Here is a 22,248-nt window from a genome sequence, read left to right as displayed (position 1 = left end):
AAATGTTTTGAAGAACAAATTCCTTCCTGCACTGCAACAAAAACGTCCGGGAAGGGCTGCGCGTGTGCTGTTTCACCAAGACAACGCACCCGCACATCGAGCTAACGTTACGCAACAGTTTCTTCGTGATAACAACTTTGAAGTGATTCCTCATGCTCCCTACTCACCTGTCCTAGCTCCTAGTGACTTTTGGCTTTTTCCAACAATGAAAGACACTCTCCGTGGCCGCACATTTACCAACCGTGCTGCTATTGCCTCAGCGATTTTCCAGTGGTCAAAACAGACTTCTAAAGAAGCCTTCGCCGCTGCCATGGAATCATGGCGCCAGCTTTGTGAAAAATGTGTACGTCTGCAGGGCGATTACGTCGAGAAGTAACGCCAGTTTCATCGATTTCGGGTGAGTAGTTAATTAGAAAAAAAATCGGAGGCCTTGGAACTTGAATGCACCTCGTCCAGCAGAGACAGCGCGGCCCGGACTGAAACATGAAACGTGAGGCGGCGAATCGGACAAAACCTCGAAAATGTGGTGTCCTGTCGGCCATAAACCACATCCGTTGTCTTTCTACTAGGGTAACGTTCTCCAATAGCACGCGTAATTTGTCGTTCAGAATTTTCTGTTAAACAGCCCCTCTTAATTTGTCTAGCAACAGATATGGATCCGCACATTGATACTACAGAGAACCTCGTGCCTTGTTACCATAAGCGCTCACAGAGTTGCATGTGTCCAACGAGGCTATTGTGGAAATTTATTATCTCACTCTCTGTGCGTGTTACCATTTCTATAAATACGATCAAATCCAGTAACAGTGAATATAGTGAACATTGGGCGTTTCCATCTTACAACATATTGGCAGAACTATTATCTGGAATGGTGGTCGAGTAATACCACTGGCTACATTTATTAGAATATCATATCTACCATTTCCTGCTTTGAATAATAGGACCCCATTTCGATGTTTGCATTGTCCACAAACCACGGAATGATTAATCTTGTTATGTAGCCAGCGCAACGGGAAAACGATATGTGTGGAGTGACTCGTGTAGGAGACGGCTGCAAGTAATATACCTGAAAATGTCGAAGTGCTCAGTACTGAAATTAAAAATAACCGTAATAAATGAGCAATGTACGTTAGCAGAAAGACATTATACACCACTGAATGCCGACCAAACCCGACACAAGTAGAATGGTATATATCTCAGCAATTATTTCTACATGTACATCTACGTAGATACTCCGCAAGCCACCATTCGGTGCGTAGCGGAGAGCATCTTGCACCACTACTAATCGTTTCCGGAAACGCGGGACTGCTACGGTCGCAGGTTCGAATCCTGCCTCGGGCATGGATGTGTGTGATGTCTTTAGGTTAGTTAGGTTTAAGTAGTTCTAAGTTCTAGGGGACCGATGACCACAGAAGTTAAGTCCCACAGTGCTCAGAGCCATTTGAACCACTAATCGTTTCCTTTCCTGCGCCACTCGCAAACAGAGCGAGGGAAAAACGACCGCCAATACTCGTCCATACGAGCACTAATTTCTCTTTTCTCACCTTCGTGATCCTCACGCGGCCCGCATCTCGTGGTCGTGCGGTAGCGTTCTCGCTTCCCACGCCCGGGTTCCCGGGTTCGATTCCCGGCGGGGTCAGGGATTTTCTCTGCCTCGTGATGGCTGGGTGTTGTGTGCTGTCCTTAGGTTAGTTAGGTTTCAGTAGTTCTAGGTTATAGGGGACTTATGACCACAGCAGTTGAGTCCCATAGTGCTCAGAGCCATTTGAACCATTTTTGATCCTCACGCGAAATGTACACTCCTGGAAATGGAAGAAAGAACACATTGACACCGGTGTGTCAGACCCACCATACTTGCTCCGGACACTGCGAGAGGGCTGTACAAGCAATGGTCACACGCACGGCACAGCGGACACACCAGGAACCGTGGTGTTGACCGTCGAATGGCGCTAGCTGCGCAGCATTTGTGCACCGCCGCCGTCAGTGTCAGCCAGTTTGCCGTGGCATACGGAGCTCCATCGCAGTCTTTAACACTGGTAGCATGCCGCGACAGCGTGGACGTGAACTGTATGTGCAGTTGACGGACTTTGAGCGAGGGCGTATAGTGGGCATGCGGGAGGCCGGGTGGACGTACCGCCGAATTGCTCAACACGTGGGGCGTGAGGTCTCCACAGTACATCGATGTTGTCGCCAGTGGTCGGCGGAAGGTGCACGTGCCCGTCGACCTGGGACCGGACCGCAGCGACGCACGGATGCACGCCAAGACCGTAGGATCCTACGCAGTGCCGTAGGGGACCGCACCGCCACTTCCCAGCAAATTAGGGACACTGTTGCTCCTGGGGTATCGGCGAGGACCATTCGCAACCGTCTCCATGAAGCTGGGCTACGGTCCCGCACACCGTTAGGCCGTCTTCCGCTCACGCCCCAACATCGTGCAGCCCGCCTCCAGTGGTGTCGCGACAGGCGTGAATGGAGGGACGAATGGAGACGTGTCGTCTTCAGCGATGAGAGTCGCTTCTGCCTTGGTGCCAATGATGGTCGTATGCGTGTTTGGCGCCGTGCAGGTGAGCGCCACAATCAGGACTGCATACGACCGAGGCACACAGGGCCAACACCCGGCATCATGGTGTGGGGAGCGATCTCCTACACTGGCCGTACACCACTGGTGATCGTCGAGGGGACACTGAATAGTGCACGGTACATCCAAACCGTCATCGAACCCATCGTTCTACCATTCCTAGACCGGCAAGGGAACTTGCTGTTCCAACAGGACAATGCACGTCCGCATGTATCCCGTGCCACCCAACGTGCTCTAGAAGGTGTAAGTCAACTACCCTGGCCAGCAAGATCTCCGGATCTGTCCCCCATTGAGCATGTTTGGGACTGGATGAAGCGTCGTCTCACGCGGTCTGCACGTCCAGCACGAACGCTGGTCCAACTGAGGCGTCAGGTGGAAATGGCATGGCAAGCCGTTCCACAGAACTACATCCAGCATCTCTACGATCGTCTCCATGGGAGAATAGCAGCCTGCATTGCTGCGAAAGGTGGATATACACTGTACTAGTGCCGACATTGTGCATGCTCTTTTGCCTGTGACTATGTGCCTGTGGTTCTGTCAGTGTGATCATGTGATGTATCTGACCCCAGGAATGTGTCAATAAAGTTTCCCCTTCCTGGGACAATGAATTCACGGTGTTCTTATTTCAATTTCCAGGAGTGTATTTCGGAGATAGTAGAATCGTTCTGCAGTCAGTTTGAAATGCCGGTTCTGCAAATTTTCTCAATCGTGTTGCTCGAAAAGATCATCGCCTTCCCTCCAGGAAATCCCATTTGAGTTACCGAAATATCTTCGAAAAACTTCTTTGTTGATCAGACCTATCGGTAACACATCTAGTAGTCAGCCGCTGAATTATTTCGATGTCTTCCTTTAAACCAATATGGTGAGGATCCCAGACTGCAGAGTAGTAATCAAGAATGCGTCCCACTACTGTTGTGTACGAGGTCTCCTATAGAGATAAACAACACAGCCCTTAAATCCTTCCAATAAATCGTAGTCGACCATTCAGTTTCCCTGCTACAGTCGTTACATGCTCGTTTCATTTCCTAAGTCTTCGCAACATTACGCCTTGATACCTTATCGATGTGACTGTGTCAGGCAGTACACTTTTGATATATTCGATCATTACGGGTTTGTTCTCGTTAATCATCTGCATTTCTACATTTAGAGCTAGCTTTAATTCGTCGCACCAACAATACATTTTGTCTGTGTCATGTTGTATTTATCTACAGTAACTGAAGGACGACGCCTTCCGTACACCACAGTGTCATCAGCAAACAGCCGCAAATTGCTGCGCAGCTTGTGCGTCTGATCATTTATGCATTCCACATAGAGAGTAATAGCAATCCTGTCACACTTCCGATGAACGCTCGCCATCGAGGGCAATATATGCTGTTCTATTACTTAGGAAGTCTTCGAGCCACTCAAATATCTGTGAACCTTATCCGTATGCTCGTACCTTATTGTAGTGAATTCGAGAAATTATTTTGTGACATTTGATACCATGAAAATTACCAGTCAGGTCGCCCCACGTTGGGGGCCAAAAATGTCGTGATCTCGAGCAATTATTTTGTGACATCAGATACCATGATGGGCGCCAAAATGTGGCGATCTCATCAAATTTTGTGAAATCAGATACCATAAAAATTACCAATCAGGTCGCCCCACGCTGGGCGCCAAGTTGTAGAGAACTCGAGAAATTATTTTTTGACATCAGATACCACGAAAATTACCAATCAGGTTGCCACACACTGGACGCAGATACCATGAAAATTACCAATCAGGTTGCCCCACAATGGGCGCCAAATATGTAGTGAACTGTGAATTCTTGCTCTCTGATGTCGAACATGAAATGACGAGAAGATGACTGATGAGACTGGTCCACGTTAGAAGCCAAGAATTAAACGAAATCAAACCAAGAGATTACAAAATTAAGAGGTTCATGTGAAACGTCCCCTTTGAACATTTATACAGGACTGTGCTTAAACTGACACACAATATTTTTTAGCGCAACGCAACCTGACTTTCAGAAATCCCTACAAAAGAATGGCCCTATTATTAATTCTGTTCTGTTTCAATGCTCATGTGTGAAATTAATGTTTCGAAAACTATTCTCATTATTTTATATATTTACTTATGTCATAATTCCTGTAACACTGATGTGTATGTTTATTTCTATTCTTTTGTAAAGCCTGTGTTACTACAAATGTTATCTGTATTGTTATGTTCTTTAATGATGTATTTTGTACCTTTGTAATCGTATTCTTATGTTATAAAATTGTAATTGACACCAGTTCATCATATTATTAACTTGTAAGTTACATTTCACTACACACATTTCTGTTGGTCATAGTATATGGACAATATGTGAGAAGTAGGGACTGATAGTGTTTGCACGTGTGTTAATAATTCAGCAAGGGACTGGATAACAGCATTGCTGGTCCAAAGGACATTTCAAACAAAAAAAAATTGTGAGTGCACAGGTTGTGGTTATGGACTTGCTATATTATCCGCAAGACTCGTCGATGGTGATTTTTCACCTGCAAAGTCGCAGCAGATGGCTGCTGGCCATCTCTACAAGGACTACAGTGGGTCTGCATCTTTGATGACCCACCAATACCATTATTTCTACTAGGACTACAGTGGGTCTGCACCTCTGGTGGCCCACCAATACCGTAATCTCTACCAGGACTACAGTGGATCTACTCTGTGATGACCTACCTACCAATATTCTTCAAAACTTCGACTGACTCTGCTGTGGGTTTGCTCTGTTGTGGGCCATTACCTGTCTGCATGTGAAGAGTCAGCACTGTCTTTCCGTTGGAAGGACAACACTACTTCTTCAAGACTGCATGGAAATCCACTACTTCTGTGTGCAATTTCTTTTACTAATGAGAGTTTGTGAAAAAAACTGTAATTACTATTATGATGAATGATCAGGACGGTCTTTATGGACTGTGAGAAAATGTTAGCTTTTGACCAACATTGTATTAATAAGTGTGTGCATTTTATATCTTTCTTACTGTAATTATGAAAATTTTTTTCAAATCTGTATTGGCCAGTGCCCAAAACAATTTGTAAAATTTTTTGTGGGGAGCATGGGGGCTATGTAACTAGGCTGTTTACGTTTTCTTATTGGCAACGTTACGTAGCGCTCTGTATGAAAATCACTGGCTGTGCTGTGTGCAGTCTGTGGCTAGTTAGCATTGTTGTCTGCCATTGTAGCGTTGGGCAGCTGGACGTGAACAGCGCGTAGCGTTGCGCAGTTGGAGGTGAGCCGCCAGCAGTGGAGGATGTGAGGAGAGAGATGGCGGAGTTTTGAAATTTGCAATACTGGATATCATGAACTGCTATATACATTATGACTTTTGAACACTATTGAGGTAAATACATTGTTTGTTCTCTATTAAAATCTTTCATTTGCTAACTCTGCCTATTAGTAGTTAGTGCCTTCCGTAGTTTGAATCTTTTATTTAGCTGGCAGTAGTGGCGCTCGCTGTATTGCAGCAGTTCGAGTAACGAAGATTTTTGGTGAGGTAAGTGATTTGTGAAAGGTATAGGTTAATGTTAGTCAGGGCCATTCTTTTGTAGGGATTTTTGAAAGTCAGATTGCGTTGCGCTAAAAATTATTGTGTGTCAGTTTAAGCACAGTCGTGTATAATTTTTTCAAATCGGACGTTTCACATGTACGAATGTAAAAGGTTGCTTATATGATCAAAACATGAAAGAAATGTATTTATTTTCGTGCTGTTTACACAAACCAAAACAAAATTATGAATCTCTGGGTAGATTTGACGGGGCGTGCACACGACTCGGTTATCAAGGGGAGGGAGGAGGGACGGATCGTCTCACCATTATTCGTTATCGTTCGTCGTGTACTGCAGTCGGCGGCAAGCGCTGCGTCGGTGCGACGCGTCGCCTCGGGATTGTGCTACGCGAGTCGGCTGCCCTAATAAGCAATCGCGGCTTTGCGGCGGGGCCCGGGTACGATCTCCACGTTGTCTGACAGTTGGCGGTCGCGTGGCCGAAGCTGTGCTACTACGGTGTCGGAGGGCGGATGTTGGCGCTGGTGGAAGAGCGCCCATGTCCTCTCGTTTCTGCGGCGTCTCCATGACTCCCCATATCGCTTCGCTTCTCCCCCATCTCTCAGCTCAACACCTCTTCGAAATATGCTTCCTTTTGCCGTTGTCACTGAAGGACAAAATCTTCAATGCAGACCAATGACAGATCGCCATTTCATAGCCACGCCTCTCCGTCATCATCATCATCATCATCATCATTTAAGACTGATTATGCCTTTCAGCGTTCAGTCTGGAGCATAGCCCCCCTTATACAGTTCCTCCATGATCCCCTATTCAGTGGTAACATTGGTGCCTCTTCTGATGTTAAACCTATTACTTCAAAATCATTCTTAACCGAATCCAGGTACCTTCTCCTCGGTCTGCCCCGACTCCTCCTACCCTCTATTGCTGAATCCATGAGTCTCTTGGGTAGCCTTGCTTCTCCCATGCGTGTAACATGACCCCACCATCTAAGCCTGTTCGCCCTGACTGCTACATCTATAGAGTTCATTCCCAGTTTTTCTTTGATTTCCTCATTGTGGACACCCTCCTGCCATTGTTCCCATCTACTAGTACCTGCAATCATCCTAGCTACTTTCATATCCGTAACCTCAACCTTGTTGATAAGGTAGCCTGAATCCACCCAGCTTTCGCTCCCATACAACAAAGTTGGTCGAAAGATTGAACGGTGCACAGATAACTTAGTCTTGGTACTGACTTCCTTCTTGCAGAAGAGAGTAGATCGTAGCTGAGCGCTCACTGCATTAGCTTTGCTACACCTCGCTTCCAGTTCTTTCACTATGTTGCCATCCTGTGAGAATATGCATCCTAAGTACTTGAAACCGTCCACCTGTTCTAACTTTGTTCCTCCTATTTGGCACTCAATCCGTTTATATTTCTTTCCCACTGACATTACTTTTGTTTTGGAGATGCTAATCTTCATACCATAGTCCTTACATTTCTGTCTAGCTCTGAAATATTACTTTGCAAACTTTCAATCGAATCTGCCATCACAACTAAGTCATCCGCATATGCAAGACTGCTTATTTTGTGTTCACATATCTTAATCTCACCCAGCCAGTCTATTGTTTTCAACATATGATCCATAAATAATATGAACAACAATGGAGACAGGTTGCAGCCTTGTCTTACCCCTGAAACTACTCTGAACCATGAACTCAATTTACTGTCAACTCTAACTGCTGCCTGACTATCCATGTAAAGACCTTTAATTGCTTGCAAAAGCAATGCGGATAAGATGCCTGTCATCCCGACTGCTAGTGATACGAGGCAATTGGGATCCAGCCCGGCGTTCCGTATTACCGTCCTGAACCCACCGATTCCATATTCGGCTAACAGTCATTGGATCTCAACCAACGCAAGCAACAATGTCGGGATACGATAAACCGCAATCGGGATAGGCTACAATCCGACCTTTATCAAAGTCGGAAACGTTATGGTACGCGTTTCTCCTCCTTACACGAGGCATGACGACAACGTTTCACCAGGCAACGCCGATCAACTGCTGTTTGTGTATGAGAAATCGGTTGAAAACTTTCCTCACGTCAGCACGTTGTGGGTGTCGCCGCTGGCGCCAACCTTGTGTGAATGGTCTGAAAAGCTAATCATTTGCATATCACAGCATCTTCTTCCTGTCAGTTAAATTTCGCGTCTGTAGTACGTCATCTTCGTGGTCTAGTAATTTTAATGGCCAGTAGTGAAGTATAGTGTCCCTAGTCAAGTCATGTGATTACTTCAGTAGCAAAGACTATTTCAACCAAAGTTAAACCTTAGCTTCACTTGGAATAGTTTCTATTTTACTCTTTAAGGGAAATTGTTCAACACTGAAGTCAGTTACCTCCAGAAAAGGTCATTCATGATAGTAATTAAGACTACATTATGTTCAGACAAGTTTAACATATTTGCCTTTTTCATCACCTGTGAAGCAGGTATTTTAGACAGTAACATTTGCACAATCTGACACTGTATTGTTGCAAAATTATACTCTACACTAGGCTTAGAGTACTTTAGCAAAATTCTATCTTTTGCTAATTCTTCCACATTTGACAAACACAAATAAATCACTAGTTCATTTGAAACAGGATACTCGGTTTTATAAACACTTATGGGAGGACCCTGCATACGTTCATTATCAGGAAAGAAGATATGGTTCCAAACACAGATTTATAGCATTTCGATTATTACTAAATCACTCACACAAATGCACTGATACATATATGTATGCATGAAGTTGGTGGAACAGTGACGAAGAAGTGGTGGCAAGCGACGTGGCGGCAAACTGTATTCACGGCTCTTGATGTTTGAATGCTCTATAAAATTTGTTCTTGGCGACGGATTTTTAACGTGTTAGAGCCATTCCTTATTGCCGAGCGTACCAAGCAACAGCCAAATCCACATCCGAGGCAAAATTCATTGCAAAACGGCTTCCAGTTGTCTCCCTTGTCACCGTCGATGTGTACCGTGCAACAGCTAGCCACTGAATGCGTACCGTTCCCACCAAGTAGCCGTCCAGGTCGACCGCCAAAACCACCTTTCACAGGAGCCAAGCCACTTCCGTTGTGGAGGGACTTCCCTACATCTTTTACATTTTACAATACAAGTGCCCTAAGCATGAACCAGCTTCCAATGCACATTGTTTATCTCATAAAGTTTCACATATTATTAAATTTCATTATTTTACACAATCATTTATCTTTTTCCATATATACATCACAAACTTTAAATTTCCTGTCACAAATCAATGACTTTAACTAACAAAGAATAAACACTTCATAATTACAGATACAAAGTTACGTAATATAAAACTACTTCTGATCTATATAAGTGTTACAATCTGTACACAATCCTGCGTGAAATTTAACTGATACCAACATCAACAGTAAGTCAAGATCAATATTCATAATTTGCGTTACATACTGCTTCACATTAATTCAATCGTGTATAGTCTTGATTGTGACAACGTCTATGCAGGATCGCTTCTCTGCCGTTTGCGCAAATTACTCCTGTCCGCCCCGAACCTCTTGATGCAGGATCTCGGCAGTGAGCGAAATGATGAACAGATAGGGGTGGACGTCTTCAATGTATGAATAAATTTTGCTTTCCTAGTAACTTTTCATTACACTTTTAATGTATGATTGAAATACACATTTGTTTAACAGTGCTAGTATGACGCATCTAAGCATGTGTCTGCAAGCTACCACATATAGAAACAAACGAGTGAAGATACAGGAATCAATAAATTGAAGAGCGTATTTCTTATTTTGTTTCATACAGATGTATCAAAACATTATCCATGCCACAAAACAATTCGTTAATTCACCTTTGTCGGTGTTTGCAACCCATTCGGTTTACATAGAGCTTACACATAAGAAAAGAATCATCATCATCATCATCATTTAAGACTGATTATGCCTTTCAGCGTTCAGTCTGGAGCATAGCCCCCCTTATACAGTTCCTCCATGATCCCCTATTCAGTGCTAACATTGGTGCCTCTTCTGATGTTAAACCTATTACTTCAAAATCATTCTTAACCGAATCCAGGTACCTTCTCCTCGGTCTGCCCCGACTCCTCCTACCCTCTACTGCTGAATCCATGAGTCTCTTGGGTAACCTTGCTTCTCCCATGCGTGTAACATGACCCCACCATCTAAGCCTGTTCGCCCTGACTGCTACATCTATAGAGTTCATTCCCAGTTTTTCTTTGATTTCCTCATTGTGGACACCCTCCTGCCATTGTTCCCATCTACTAGTACCTGCAATCATCCTACCTACTTTCATATCCGTAACCTCAACCTTGTTGATAAGGTAACCTCAATCCACCCAGCTTTCGCTCCCATACAACAAAGTTGGTCAAAAGATTGAACGGTGCACAGATAACTTAGTCTCGGTACTGACTTTCTTCTTGCAGAAGAGAGTAGATCGTAGCTGAGCGCTCACTGCATTAGCTTTGCTACACCTCGCTTCCAGTTCTTTCACTATGTTGCCATCCTGTGAGAATATGCATCCCAAGTACTTGAAACCGTCCACCTGTTCTAACTTTGTTCCTCCTATTTTGCACTCAATCCGTTTATATTTCTTTCCCACTGACATTACTTTCGTTTTGGAGATGCTAATCTTCATACCACGCCTCTCCGTGTGGTGGAAATTTCCTACCTGGCGTGTCGCTCGTGAATCGACATCTTTCTCACAATTTCGCATTCTTATAATGTTTTGCTGCATTCCGAGGCTGTTGTGAGAGCAGCTACACAACACTTCTTTGTAACCTCTCTCTCTCTCTGCGTGAGGCCTGGACAGCCTCATGTTTGGGCCCCCGTCTCAGAGTCTGCCGGCGTCCGTGATTTATAGGGAATGTCCTTACTGTGTAGAAAAACATCATCTTAAGAACGCTGACTTCTATCAGACGCCTGCCTGCGCCAATTTCCCACTCTTTGTGTACGCTCCTCACTGTGCCTGTGGGATGCTAGAATTGCCGGCACATTCCTGCTTCCTAAGGCAGATAAAATGACTGCCGCCAGGCCAGAAGAACTCAGATGCCTTCGCCCGTACATTCTTGGTGTTCCGTCCATCAGTTCTCGGCACGCTTCTCGTTGTCAGACAGGCCCTTCGCAACGCTTCCCTCCTTGAGCGAGGCGAGGAGATCTGCCGGCTTCCTGCTATGTGCTTGCAGAATGACTGCAGTGTCCTCTCCTCGGGGACTGGCCTCAGGTTGACAGGCTCCTTCCTCCTCGAGTAGACGAAAGTGGCCGCCGTCGGACGTATTACATTACGCAACAGTCTGCAGTCGAACAGCGTGTCAAACGCTTTTCGTAAATCTAGGACATATGGACATACGTTTACAGGTATTTTTTCCCAGTTCTGACCAGAATTTTCTTAGGACTTTTAAACGATCTGTGTATGTACCCATTGCTCTTCTAGTTTTCGTCGTACTGGGCGATACAATGTACACCAACAGATATTTCATATTTTGTAAATACGTTAAACAGAACTGCAACCAGTCACTTTTATGAATAATTATGTTTTATTCCATGAACCGGTTTTCGACCCTTTTCAGGTTCACCTTCAGATGATTTCAGAAAATTACATCATTACTGCTAGCATAATTCTGGGTGCTGGCTCTACGACAAAAAGATGGGTCACACTTCAATGTATCGCCATGACTATAGCTTATCTGTCGATACCGATGTAAATTTAGTTTTTTACTTACTGCGACAGTATAGGCGGCTTTTTTCGGTTAGTGTCCTTCTGCCTGCCTCCATTCTGATGTCCAGTACTTATATCAGTACACACACTTCCACACAAACTACATTCCTGGAAATTGAAATAAGAACACCGTGAATTCATTTTCCCAGGAAGGGGAAACTTTATTGACACATTCCTGGGGTCAGATACATCACATGATCACACTGACACAACCACAGGCACATAGACACAGGCAACAGAGCATGCACAATGTCGGCACTAGTACAGTGTATATCCACCTTTCGCAGCAATGCAGGCTGCTATTCTCCCATGGAGACGATCGTAGAGATGCTGGATGTAGTCCTGTGGAACGGCTTGCCATGCCATTTCCACCTGGCGCCTCAGTTGGACCAGCGTTCGTGCTGGACGTGCAGACCGCGTGAGACGACGCTTCATCCAGTCCCAAACATGCTCAATGGGGGACAGATCCGGAGATCTTGCTGGCCAGGGTAGTTGACTTACACCTTCTAGAGCACGTTGGGTGGCACTGGATACATGCGGACGTGCATTGTCCTGTTGGAACAGCAAGTTCCCTTGCCGGTCTAGGAATGGTAGAACGATGGGTTCGATGACGGTTTGGATGTACCGTGCACTATTCAGTGTCCCCTCGACGATCACCAGTGGTGTACGGCCAGTGTAGGAGATCGGTCCCCACACCATGATGCCGGGTGTTGGCCCTGTGTGCCTCGGTCGTATGCAGTCCTGATTGTGGCGCTCACCTGCAAGGCGCCAAACACGCATACGACCATCATTGGCACCAAGGCAGAAGCGACTCTCATAGCTGAAGACGACACGTCTCCATTCGTCCCTCCATTCACGCCTGTCGCGACACCACTGGAGGCGGGCTGCACGATGTTGGGGCGTGAGCGGAAGACGGCCTAACGGTGTGCGGGACCGTAGCCCAGCTTCATGGAGACGGTTGCGAATGGTCCTCGCCGATACCCCAGGAGCAACAGTGTCCCTAATTTGCTGGGAAGTGGCGGTGCGGTCCCCTACGGCACTGCGTAGGATCCTACGGTCTTGGCGTGCATCCGTGCGTCGCTGCGGTCCGGTCCCAGGTCGACGGGCACGTGCACCTTCCGCCGACCACTGGCGACAACATCGATGTACTGTGGAGACCTCACGCCCCACGTGTTGAGCAATTCGGCGGTACGTCCACCCGGCCTCCCGCATGCCCACTATACGCCCTCGCTCAAAGTCCGTCAACTGCACATACGGTTCACGTCCACGCTGTCGCGGCATGCTACCAGTGTTAAAGACTGCGATGGAGCTCCGTATGCCACGGCAAACTGGCTGACACTGACGGCGGCGGTGCACAAATGCTGCGCAGCTAGCGCCATTCGACGGCCAACACCGCGGTTCCTGGTGTGTCCGCTGTGCCGTGCGTGTGATCATTGTTTGTACAGTCCTCTCGCAGTGTCCGGAGCAAGTATGGTGGGTCTGACACACCGGTGTCAATGTGTTCTTTTTTCCATTCCCAGGAGTGTATGTGCTACAAAACGCCACTGTTTCCTGCGCATGTACCCTGACATCAATATGGGATATGCACCGCTGCACAGGTCGCACAATGGGCTGGCATACTCTGGATCAGGTGGTCAAGCAGCTGCTGGGTTATAGCTTCCCATTCTTGCTCCAGTGCCTGTCGGAGCTCCTGAAGTGTCCTAGAGGTTTGAAGACGTGCAGCGATATGTCGACCGAGAGCATCCAAGACTTGCTCGATGTAGTTTAGGTCTGGAGAAAGGCAGGCCACTCCATTCGCCTGGTATCTTCTGTTTCAAGGTACTCCTCCACTACGGCAGCTCGGTGGGGCCGTGCGTTATCAAACATCAGGAAGAAGTTGGGACCCACTGCACCGCTGAGAAGGCCGACATACTGGTGCAAAATGACTTCCCGATACACCTGACCTGTTACAGTTCCTCTGTCAAAGACATGCAGGGGTGTACGTTCACCAATCATAATCCCACCCCACACCATCAAACCACGACCTCCACACGGGTCCCTTTCAAGGACATTAAGGGATTGGTATCTGGTTCCTGGTTCACACCAGATGAAAACTCGGCGACAATCACTGTTCAGACTATACCTGGACGAGTCCGTGAACATAAGCTGGGACCACTGTTCCAATGACCACTGTGTTCTTGACACCAGGCTTTACGGGCTCTCCTGTGACTAGGGGTCAGTGGAATGCACCTTACAGGTCTCCAGGCGAATAAACCGTGTCTTTTCAGTCGTCTGTAGACTGTGTGTCTGGAGACAATTGTTCCAGTGGCTGCGGTAAGGTCCGAAGCAAGGCTATCTGCAGAACTCCGTGGCCGTCTGCGGGCACTGATGGTGAGATATCGGTCTTCTTGTGGTGTTATACACTGTGGACGTCCCGTACTGTAGCGCCTGGACACGTTTCCTGTCTGCTGGAATCGTTGCCATAATCTTGAGATCACACTTTGTGGCACACGGAGGGCCTGTGCTACGACCTGCTTTGTTTGACCAGCCTCCAGTCGCCCTACTATTCTACCCCTCATAACGTCATCAATATGTGTTCTTTGAGCCATTTTCAACACACAGTCACCATTAGCACGTCTGAAAACGTCTGCACACTTACTCGCTGCACCGTACTCTGACATGCACCAACACACCTCTGCGTATGTGGACTGCTGCCAGCGCTACCGTGCGACTACTGCAGGTCAAATGCACCGCAAGGTCAGACCACGAGGTGATTTAAACCCGCAAACCGCGTACCAGAGCGTTGTTTCACCGTGTATCAGGATTATCCTTAATTTATAAGCATGAGTGTAGATTGTCTCATTAATATAACTGGACAGTATATATCATCTTCATGATAAAAAAGCAATGTTATTGACAAACGGAATGCGCGCCAATGACTTGTGTTCTGCTTCTTCTTCTTGTTCTCTTGGCGCAGTCTGTCTGAGTTCGTGTCTTATCTGCTTCTGGTTGTACCCTTTTTCCGAAATGTTGTCTCGAGGTGCTGCAGCTCTGCTGGAAGGCTCTCCTGATCGGAGATCGATCGCGCCCTGTGAACAAGTGATCGAGGACCGCCCCCGACGGTGGCAGCAGGGAGACTGCAGACCCCAGTTCAGACCCAGGCGCCGCTTCCCCCACCACCTCCAGCAGCCACCGCGCCGGCCGCACCGAAGACACGAGGAAAGGAACGGTGGAGGGGGTAACAGTATATATATAGGGCGCCGAGAGGAATAGCACAGCGTTCGTCAGGAACCACCTGAAGATGACTGCGTGTACGTCTGCCGAAATATTGTGGAGAAATTATGACGATACACGGTCGGATGCCCGAGAATTGTTCAAATTGGAAATACGCCGGGAAAACTTCGGATCGAACATTCTAGACAATTCGAGCGAATGATTTGGCCGCCCAGATCTCCCGTCATGAATCCTCTATAACATTTCTGGGACATATTGGGAGGTCAATTTGTGCACAAAATCCTGCACCGACAACACTTTCGCAATTATGGTCTTCCAGCAACTTGTGGAGTCCATGCTACGTCGAGTTGCTACACTAACCAGGGCAGGAGGATGTCCGTCGCGATACGAGGTGGTCTCCCGTGACTTTTGTAACCTCAGTGTAAATGTGATTCGGAACCATCCTTACTGCGTTAAGACCAGTTAACAAAGTGTCTTTTCAGCATTGAAGTTAAGGTGTCGTTTGGCAACATGGTGGCTGCGCCTCCCTTATGCCGGCCGCGGTGGTCTCGCGGTTCTAGGCGCGCAGTCCGAAACCGCGCGACTGCTACGGTCGCAGGTTCGAATCCTGCCTCGGGCATGGATGTGTGTGATGTCCTTAGGTTAGTTAGGTTTAATTAGTTGTAAGTTCTAGGGGACTGATGACCACAGCTGTTAAGTCCCATAGTGCTCAGAGCCATTTGAACCATTTGAAACTCCCTTTATATAGCACTGCAAACAGCAGTCATCTATGCTTTCGAGATTGTCACCCATCTCATCCATGCAGCCTAGCTATTTCCAGCAGAATTAGCCCATAATTCTGGATAGAGTCTCCAAAACGGGAGCGGATGTGTCGTCTACGATGGCTGCATCAGTTGGATCCGGCTGTCACGTCCTACTTCGCAGGACCGAAAGAAGGAACCGCCTCTGGCTGCTTCCAGCCGCGCCGTATCTCGTCCACACACAGTGGCGAACCTCTGCGTCAGTCAAACTTCCGCCTCTTTCTGTATCACAAAGGATTCACTCTCCTGCCTCTTCCATCACTCGCTACCCACACCATGGAACATTCTCACTCGTCGTTCTTCAGCCTACTTATTTATGTTAGTACTTCAGATACTTGCACAGTTCAGAACAATACAAGAACTTAGTACTTACTTCTATTGTCTTAAATAAAACATTACCAACACTGGCCAGCATTTAACACATCACAACCATTCTCTACATCTACATCTACATTCTACATTTATACTCCGCAAGCCACCCAACGGTGTGTGGCGGAGGGCACTTTACGTGCCACTGTCATTACCTCCCTTTCCTGTTCCAGTCGCGTACGGTTCGCAGGAAGAACGACTGCCGGAAAGCCTTCGTGCGCGCTCGAATCTCTCTAATTTTACATTCGTGATCTCCTCGGGAGGTATAAGTAGGGGGAAGCAATATATTCGATACCTCATCCAGAAACGCAACCTCTCGAAACCTGGACAGCAAGCTACACTGCGATGCAGAGCGCCTCTCTTTGCAGAGTCTGCCACTTGAGTTTTGCTAAACATCTCCGTAACGCTATCACGCTTATCAAATAACCCTGTGACGAAACGCGCCGCTCTTCTTTGGATCTTCTCTATCTCCTCCGTCAACCCGACCTGGTACGGATCCCACCCTGATTAGCAATACTCAAGTATAGGTCGAACGAGTGTTTTGTAAGCCACCTCCTTTGTTGATGGACTACATTTTCTAAGGACTCTCCAAATGAATCTCAACCTGGTACCCGCCTTATCAACAATTAATTTTATATGATCAAGGAGCTATTTTGAGTATTCAAATGAAACTATATGATTCCAGAGACCTTTTCAAATCTCAGACATCTATGACGTATACATGCAGACTGAATCAACGAATGAAAATTTGTACCAAGGCCGGGATTCGAACCTGGGTCTCCTGGTCACTAGGCCGATGCGCTAACCACTAAGCCACCCTAGCACAGTGGCTTTTCATGATAGCGTGGACTAACCTAACAATAACTTGAAAATTCTCCACAGCGCACTGAAAGGACTTTTAATTAATACCTTGGAAGTGAAAAATTTATGCTCAGTATAATAATAAACCTTTGACGTTACTGAATGAACAATCAGAGTTCACAGGCAGATAGTTTTTCGGCATTTTCGATAACTTACTATAGAATGCCTTTCCTCTATTAGTCTTATATCTCAGCAACGAATTATTTTTTATTTTATGTTCGTACTCTTCTATTTCTATTATGCTTTTATTCTGGTTCTCACGTACTTGTGAGCTACTTTATCTCATATGTAATTTTAGTTTCAAGACTGATAATGGCAGTGCTCATATTACTTTGATATTTTGACCTGTTATTTTATAATGGTTCAAATGGCTCTGAGCACTATGGGACTTAACTTCTGAGATCATCAATCCCCTAGGACTTAGAACTACTTAAACCTAACTAACCTAAGGACATTACACACATCCATGCCCGAGGCAGGATTCGAACCTGCGACCGTAGCGGTCGCGCGGCTCCAGCTTGTAGCGCCTAGAACCACTCGGCCACACCATCCGGCTGTTATTTTACAATTTTTAACATTTCGGCTGTTTTCACGTGCCTTTACGGCATTCTCCCCATCGCCACTTCTAATTTCTACGTAATATATTGCTTATAACTTATTTTACATACGCTTCTATCCCCCACGAAACTGCTAATTTCCACGCTACATACTGATTTATACCTAGTATTATACACTCCTGGAAATGGAAAAAAGAACACATTGACACCGGTGTGTCAGACCCACCATACTTGCTCCGGACACTGCGAGAGGGCTGTACAAGCAATGATCACACGCACGGCACAGCGGACACACCAGGAACCGCGGTGTTGGCCGTCGAATGGCGCTAGCTGCGCAGCATTTGTGCATCGCCGCCGTCAGTGTCAGCCAGTTTGCCGTGGCATACGGAGATCCATCGCAGTCTTTAACACTGGTAGCATGCCGCGACAGCGTGGACGTGAACCGTATGTGCAGTTGACGGACTTTGAGCGAGGGCGTATAGTGGGCATGCGGGAGGCCGGGTGGACGTACCGCCGAATTGCTCAACACGTGGGGCGTGAGGTCTCCACAGTACATCGATGTTGTCGCCAGTGGTCGGCGGAAGGTGCACGTGCCCGTCGACCTGGGACCGGACCGCAGCGACGCACGGATGCACCCCAAGACCGTAGGATCCTACGCAGTGCCGTAGGGGACCGCACCGCCACTTCCCAGCAAATTAGGGACACTGTTGCTCCTGGGGTATCGGCGAGGACCATTCGCAACCGTCTCCATGAAGCTGGGCTACGGTCCCGCACACCGTTAGGCCGTCTTCCGCTCACGCCCCAACATCGTGCAGCCCGCCTCCAGTGGTGTCGCGACAGGCGTGAATGGAGGGACGAATGGAGACGTGTCGTCTTCAGCGATGAGAGTCGCTTCTGCCTTGGTGCCAATGATGGTCGTATGCGTGTTTGGCGCCGTGCAGGTGAGCGCCACAATCAGGACTGCATACGACCGAGGCACACAGGGCCAACACCCGGCATCATGGTGTGGGGACCGATCTCCTACACTGGCCGTACACCACTGGTGATCGTCGAGGGGACACTGAATAGTGCACGGTACATCCAAACCGTCATCGAACCCATCGTTCTACCATTCCTAGACCGGCAAGGGAACTTGCTGTTCCAACAGGACAATGCACGTCCGCATGTATCCCGTGCCACCCAACGTGCTCTAGAAGGTGTAAGTCAACTACCCTGGCCAGCAAGATCTCCGGATCTGTCCCCCATTGAGCATGTTTGGGACTGGATGAAGCGTCGTCTCACGCGGTCTGCACGTCCAGCACGAACGCTGGTCCAACTGAGGCGCCAGGTGGAAATGGCATGGCAAGCCGTTCCACAGGACTACATCCAGCATCTCTACGATTGTCTCCATGCAAGAATAGCAGCCTGCATTGCTGCGAAAGGTGGATATACACTGTACTAGTGCCGACATTGTGCATGCTCTGTTGCCTGTGTCTATGTGCCTGTGGTTGTGTCAGTGTGATCATGTGATGTATCTGACCCCAGGAATGTGTCAATAAAGTTTCCCCTTCCTGGGAAAATGAATTCACGGTGTTCTTATTTCAATTTCCAGGAATGTAGTTTGTGTGGAAGTGTGTGTACTGATATAACTACTGGACATCAGAATGGAGGCAGGCAGAAGGACACTAACCGAAAAAAGCCGCCTATACTGTCGCAGAATATGGAATCGGTGGGTTTAGGAAGGTAATATGGAACGCAGTGCTGGATCCCAACGGCCTCGTATGACTAGCAGTCGAGATGACAGGCATCTTATCCGCATGGCTGTAACGGATCGTGCAGCCACGTCTCGATCCCTGAGTCAACAGATGGGGACGTTTGCAAGATAACAACCATCTGCACGAACAGTTCGACGACGTTTGCAGCAGCATGGAATATCAGCTCGGACACCACGGCTGCGGTTACCCTTGACGCTGCATCACAGACAGGAGCGCCTGCGATGGTGTACTCAACGACGAACCTTGGTGCACGACTGGCAAAACGTCATTTTTTCGGATGAATCCAGATTCTGTTTACAGCATCATGATGGTCGCATCCGTGTTTGGCGACATCGTGGTGAACGCCCATTGGAAGCGTGTATTCGTCATCGCCATACTGGCGTATCACCCGGCGTGGTGGTATGGGGTGCCATTGATTACACGTCTCGTCACCTCTTGTTCGCATTGTCGGCACTTTGAACAGTGGACGTTACATTTCAGATGTGTTATGACCTCTACCCTTCATTCGATCCCTGCGAAACCCTACATTTCAGCAGGATAATGCACGACCGCATGTTGCAGGTCCTGTACGGGCCGTTATGGATATAGAAAATGTTCGATTGCTGCCCTGTTCAGCACATTCTCCAGATCTCTCACTAATTGAAAACGTCTGGTCAATGGTGGCCGAGCAACTGGCTCGACGCAATACGCCGGTCACTACTCCTGATGAACTGTGTTATCGTGTTGAAGCTGCATGGGCAGCTGTACCTGTACACGCCATCCAAGCTCTGTTTGACTCAATGCCCAGGCGTATCAAGGCCGTTATTACGGCTAGAGGTGGTTGTTCTGGGTACTGATTTCTCACGATCTATGCACCCAAATTACGTGAAAATGTAATCACACGTCAGTTCTAGTATAATAAAATTCTTCAATTAATACCCGTTTATCATCTGCATTTCTTCTTGGTGTAGCAATTTTAATGGCCAGTAGTGTACGTTCGCGGGAAGAGTTTGCGATGCTGTTAATCAAACGAAGATTCCATACATTGATGTTTCAACAACACGACAATCTCTGGTGTCTAAGCTCTCTTTTCTGCGACGGCTCACCTGAAGATGACTGGCAGGTGCCCAGTTGAAATATCGTGCAAAGTACTGAACGACGACCGGCTGCAAGCCTGAAATTTGTTTGAACAACGAAATAGTTGTTATATTTTTGCATTCCATGCCCTGTTAATTTACAAAGGGACTTGAATTATCTTGAAATACATGTAAAAACAGCCGAACTACGTAGATTCAGTGACATAAGCTACAACTCATTCACGAAGAAATACTTTATAATATGTCTGTATCTGCAGCTTATTCCGCTGAAAGCAAGAGAACATAAACACATTTAATGCGTGAGAAGCATATATTTCTGTTGTTGTCTGTTGTTATTACCATAGCCACTTTTCTTCGGACTTGAAAACGTTTTATGGAGTCCAATGATTCACCCTTTCTTACACTATACACGACTTTCTAATACACGTATATTTTTGTAAATGGGGTTACTTTTCCTCCAAAAGCGAATGTGTTGGTGTTTCTTACCATTTATGGTTCAGATCTAGTTGCAGTTGTGGATTTGGTTCCCTCTGTGTTGGGAAACAGTTTTATTTCTTTTGGCGATTTATTATTACCTTTGTGTGGCTTTCCCTTAAGCTACAGCTGTGTTGGCTTATTCGATAAATTAAATAATGTAGCTATTACCTTCCGCCGGCCTGGGTGGCCGAGCGGTTCTAGGCACTACAGTCTGGAACCGCGCAACCGCTACGGTCGCAGGTTCGAATCCTGCCTCGGGCATGGATGTGTGTGATGTCCTTAGATTAGTTAGGTTTAAGTAGTTTTAAGTTCTAGGGGACTGATGACCTCAGAAGTTAAGTCTCATAGTGCTCAGAGCCATTTTTTTAATTAATTCCATGTGGGTTTCCCACGTTCCACGTTCATTGATTTGGTTGGAAGTGTAGCACACGAAAAACAGCTTTACTGGATAGACGTACGACGCCTTTTAGTAAAAGGTCAGGTCTTCTGGTATTTACTAGGAATTTTTTGTTACTAAAGGAAAACTACATTATTCAGGAAATGTCTGAACGTTATAGAACAATCGAAAATAAACTGTCCTGTAATACACCGCTTTGTATCTCCCAGGGTCCTTAAGAAACTAAATATTCACAAATGTGGTGCAACTTTTTAGTTATTGTCGATTTTTGTAACACTACATGAACTCTTTACTGTAAAAACTATGTTAAAAATCAATATAAACGGCACTATTCGCACTCATCCCATATCGTATTCAGAAATGTTGCGTGCTGCCCGCTTGGGGTGCTGCTACCGCTGGGGGTAACAAAGTCGAGACGGAGTGTTGCGACTGTTATGTTAAGATTGTGACTGGAACACCTTGCCGAAATCGATCTTAGGTCATGAAACAAATACAAAGCAAACGTTTTCAGGACCTTAACTCACATAAAATCTATATTACAAAATTCTAACGTATATTCCTACTTGCCCTGCGTCGCTCAGCAGAACATACTCGTGTCAGTACTTGTCAATATACATCGTAAACACTACAGTAGCATCTACTTTGTGATGTTATGTAACTTTTTATTACCAGAATGGGATTTTCACTCTGCAGCGGAGTGTGCGCCGATATGAAACTTCCTGGCAGATTAAAACTGTGTGCCCGACCGAGACTCGAACTCGGGACCTTTACCTTTCGCGGGCAAGTGCTCTACCAACTGAGCTACCGAAGCACGACTCACGCCCGCTACTCACAGCTTTACTTCTGCCAGTATCTCGTCTCCTACCTTCCAAACTTTACAGAAGCTCTCCTTCCTGCCAGGAAGTT

This window comes from Schistocerca cancellata, chromosome 8 (genome assembly GCF_023864275.1).
Source record: "Schistocerca cancellata isolate TAMUIC-IGC-003103 chromosome 8, iqSchCanc2.1, whole genome shotgun sequence".
Classification (NCBI taxonomy): domain Eukaryota; kingdom Metazoa; phylum Arthropoda; class Insecta; order Orthoptera; family Acrididae; genus Schistocerca; species Schistocerca cancellata.
Note: the sequence above shows the minus strand (reverse complement) of the source record.